A 5,155-nucleotide genomic window follows, 5' to 3' on the forward strand; every position below is an offset into this window, starting at 1 on the left:
AACCGGGGCCCTCTGGCATCCCAAGCGAGTTCTTAACCATCGCGCCACTCGGCCGGCCCTAAGCATGTATAATTTTAATTCCTACAGAAATGACTTTAAAAATTAAACAAAGATATAGTCAAAATCACAATAAATGAAGTGAAATGAAACACTAAAAAAGTTCAAATAACTCAAAAGTAAGCATGAAAAGGGAAACAGAGAAACTCAAAGGCAACAAACAGTAAATAAATAATGAAATGATGGACATAAATCCAAACATATCAATAATTACATTAAATATAAATGTTCCAAACATGTAATTTTTTATTAAATTTATTGGGGTGACATTGGTTAGTAAGATTATATAGCTTTCAAGTATGCAATTGTATAATACATTATCCATATATTGCATTGTGTATTCACCACCCAAAAGTCAATTCTCCTCCCATCACCATATATTTGACCCCCTTGACCCTCTTCTTCCATCCCCGTTCCTCCTCATATATGAACTCTCTTGGGCTCTGCTCAAGATGATGCTGGCAGGGGACGAATTCCCCAGAAAGGGGACTCAAGCCCTGGGCTAAGAAGGTTCTTGGCTTCACATAGGAAAGAATTCAAACATGAGCCAATACAGAGTTTAAAGTGAACATAAGTTCATTTAGCAGAGAGTCAGTAAGAAAAAAGAAAGGCCACCCACTGGTCTCCAGTCGCTAGTGAAAGAGAGGCCCCCTTAATCCCCCAGACTAGAGTTTATATGTGTTTTCTGTTTCCATGGAAAATGTTCTTGGTATAGGGGAAAGGAAGAAAAAGAACAATGGTAAGTTTATCTTTAACTTCTGTAAGATGCAAGAAGAATAGCGGCAGGATTATCTTTAACTTCTGTAAGGCACAACCTGTGGCTTGTTTGTAGTAGGCTTAACTCCATGGATGGCCATAATGCTATCTCTGCGCTTAATAGCCTTTGAATGGTTTGTTCTGTGTCACTGATTAACATCTGCCTGAGTTCTGTCTTGCAACACGTAGGCAGCAGGCCTGGAATCCAACCTCCTAGTTTCTTCTTTTGTAAAAATAGTCCTCATGCCCTTTCCCTATATTAAAATTGTTCTGCTTATGTCTATAGACTCTTTTGCCCATACAGATTTTGGAACCAAAGCTTATTCTTCAGTTATTCTTTGAAGCATACATATATGTATATTAATGCTCAGATTAGCTATAATCAGATGATGTGTAGGAGAATTCTCTGGCACTTCAAAAGCAGAGGGGACGAGTAAGAAACAATAAAATGGTAGATATATAGCCTTTCTGAAGTTTGTCTCCCTGCTTTAACTCAATATTTTATTTCTCCACCCCAGCTGAGTTCATATTCTAATTATAAACCTATCAGCAATTTTAAGGGTGAAATTCAGGGACTCAATAACGCAGTTAGACTTAGCTAGCTTGCAGTTTAACTCACCGCATAGCTTGCTATCTTGCCACCTGTAATTAGACTTTGTTTGCAGTTTGTTCCATCCTGATATTCATCTGTTTTCTCCTTGTTTTGCCCCTCACTGATTAACTGAAGAACACTGTTCTCTTTCTCAAGACTACTCATACCTCGTTAATTAACAACATCCTAACCTGAAAAGAACAACTTCTTAAACCTCAGGGCCCAGACACTGGAATCCAATTTACAACTCCCTTGCAGTTTTTACTGGTGACACAGTCCCAGGCCAAGATGGCAGAGTTCGAGTCCAGAGTCCAGAGACATCATCTTCAAACAGACCAGAACCCAGGAAGGATGTCACCCCTCAAACCTGCCTGATCGACTCCCGTCTTCCTATATAAGAAAAAGCTAACCTGCAGCTGTCTATCAGGCTCTGCCCTGGCAAAGGAGTCTGCCAGTATTTCTCTTACCCGTCTGTCTTGGCAGCTGTCCACTCTGAGACTCTGGACTATGCCCCCGGCAACACCCTCCACCCCCAGCCCGCCCATGTTTCTCTCCTTATTATCCTTAGCAGCCATCATCTTTGGACACTGACGTGGGCATTTTCTCTCCGCCCTAACTTTAATAAAATGCTTTTTTTGCTCTCCCACTTTATAAAGTCTGTGACTGCTTTTACCTTTTGCAAACAACCAGGGGTTAATTCCAGCCACAACAGCAATGAAGGTTTGGGAGGTAAGAACACTAATAATAGATTTCACCAGCAAGGGAAGGACAGTTTTCTTGATCAAAAAAAGTGCAGTGAAGAGTGTTTTAGAAGACATTAGTCTTCCAAATCCTCCTAGATAATTCTGTTCTAATTGTCATGGTCTCTCTCTTTCCTCATCAAGGCCATGATATTTATAAATGAAATTTAGGCTATAAATTCAACCAACAGTGTAACTCAGTAACCCACAGAATTAATTGCTGAGTTTGGCTTTCAACCATTTCTACCTGTGGCTCTAATATGTAAAAGTTTCTTTTAGCCTTAGAAAATCTGCATTTTGTTGTTTTAGGTGAGAATTTTATTGATATAATGGAGATTATGTTTTCTCACCTTCAGATAGATATCCAGTAGGGTAAGAACAAGTCACTCTGCCACAACACCCTGGGCTTCCTCATCACCACTGAATTGCTCTGTAACAAACTTAGCCTCTCAGATCTTTGCCTTCAGTCAGCACAGTTTCAGATGACCAGAGTGATGATTTAATTGGTTTTTCATCACTGCATCCCATGGGCAGAACATGAATAGTAGAATCACTGCCTATCACCCAGCTCATTCCAACAACCAAATATATGATTTTTTTCCTTTGAGAGACTCTTGTATGCATCTCTTTCTCTGGACAATTTCAGGAAATAGAAACCAACTTATTGTAAGGGTTCCCAGGTCAATCTCATTGTGAGGCTTCAGTCCCACAATAAGTGCTTCTTTGTAACGAGATTTTATCTGCATGGTGGTTAGACTGTATAATAAATAAAAGAAGTCTATAAGTCTATAATATAAAATAAAGTAATGCAACTTGAAGAGATATAAGTTTAAATATAGTCCTATGCTATGTTTGAAATGTGTGTGTTTGGTTTTTAACATTATATTTTTAAATATTTGATGAGTTACTTGTGTCTGGGACTCTCTGGCTTCTTTCTATATGAAACAAGGAGACATCTAGCTGATCCCATAAGAACAACATCCCTGAGGCGACCTTCCTGGGGCAGAGACAACAAGGTGTTCTTCTGTGCCTGCAGAGGCTTCTTGATAAATTGCTGTACCATCCCTGAGGTCATTTCCACTAATTTCCAAGAGTCTAGACACAGCTTCAGGGTGAGCAGGCAAAAAGGAGGTTGGAATTTCAAATGAGATCATGAAGGATATAGAAAAGGGGAGCAGAAACCTCTTCATAATATTCCAGAATATGAGAGATATAGGGAAGCTTCTTGAAGCTTAAAAACATTGAAATTAAGACAAATAAAAGGCATCTAATTTACACCATGCCCTTAACAGTGTTAAAGTGCTGTTAGAAACCAAAAAATTAAGAGTAGGGAAAGAATTATCCAAGATCCCAGTATTAGTAGCAGAACCAGAACTAGAATCTAAGGTTTCTGACTTCTGATGTAGTAGCATATCCCATTCGCAACATGTAGAGGTACAAATACATAATGCCATGCCTGAACATAATATTTGAGCAACAGAATTTGAAACCAAATTAAAATTGTTGAATAGGCTGGATATTTATAGATTTTTGACTAGCCAAAATTATAAGGATGACAGAGTTGTCTTTGATGCCTTCCAACCTACTTATCTGTTCTCAAAAATATTTACTCAACAGCTCTTGCCAACTGCATTATTAACAACTGACAGCAACACAAATACGCACTTAGGAGCAAGTTCTTAGATAAATATTCTTCTTCAGGGATTTTTCACCAAGTGTCCTGCTTACCACTTCTAGCCAGAACAACTATATCCAAGGCTCATTAGTGAATTCTGAGCACAGATTCCCCTGAGCACCATTTGGTTTTTTTCCCCAGAATCGATCCCCTGGGTCTGTAATGCAAGAGTCTATAAAAACAAATGTCCCTTTTCATTGGATGAAATCTGCTCAGAAACCTCTTACGTGACCCAAAATTTCAGAACCTTAGATTTCAGTGGGGGAGACTATGGGCCACAGCACAAGCTTCCAGCCTCATCTCAGGCTCTTCTGCTGCATGGTTTGGATGTTGACTGAGCAACAGAATTTTGTCTTGGAGAGCTATGTTTTAGGATTGTTGCTGCTGAAGAGATAGATATCCAGAAAGAAATGAAGAATGCATCAAAAAATTTTTTCTATGGAAATATAACCCTGTGATTATTTCTACAGAGTTGCCTCCACATTTTGATGCAAGTCTGAGCACTTTTTATGACATAGACATTCAAAACTATACACTCTCTGCTCCCTCTCTGGGGGATCGTCAGAGACCTGAGCTCATGTTGTCCCTGGTTTGGTGAGTTCCTGAGGTTAGTTCCCAGATAACAAGCCATTGTACAGCTTTCCTTGCCAGGCCCCAGAAATGACCCATGCCCAAGGTTTCTGAGTCACTAGGTGAATTCTCTACTGCCTCTGGAAGCTCCCCTGTGCTCATTTTGAAAAAATAGTAGACTCAGAAACCCTTAAAAAAAAATGAGGCCAAAGAATAGTTCTCCCCAAAGAGAAAATGGACCTCCCTACAAACATTGGCTGGCTATGGGAGGGGGAGGTAGGCAGCAGGTCCCTAGGCAAGAATGCTCTAAACTTTTTTAATGATACGCCCCATCAGTAAAAATTGAAGTTGAGGAAGTATCCCCAATATATGTGTATGATAATTATTTTTTTAATTATTTACATGTACTGCTATATAAACATATAGTTTCTAGTTTAAAACACACAGAAACAGAATCTGTGAATGAACTAAAGATAAACTCCATAGTTCATCAACTTCAAGACTTACATTTTGTCCATCGACAGATGAATGGATAAAGAAGATGTGGTATACACACACACATACATACAATGGACTATTACTCAGCCGTAAAAAAGAGGAATGAAATCTTGCCTTTTGTAACAACATGGATGGACCTAGAGTGTATTATGCTATGTGAAATAAGTCAGACAGAGAAAAACAAATACCATATGATTTCATTCATATGTGGAATCTAAAAAAAACAAAGTAAATGAACAAACAAAACAGAAACAAATTCATAGATAC

The sequence above is a fragment of the Hipposideros armiger genome, unplaced genomic scaffold (assembly GCF_001890085.2).
Source record: "Hipposideros armiger isolate ML-2016 unplaced genomic scaffold, ASM189008v1 scaffold_548, whole genome shotgun sequence".
Lineage (NCBI taxonomy): Eukaryota > Metazoa > Chordata > Mammalia > Chiroptera > Hipposideridae > Hipposideros > Hipposideros armiger.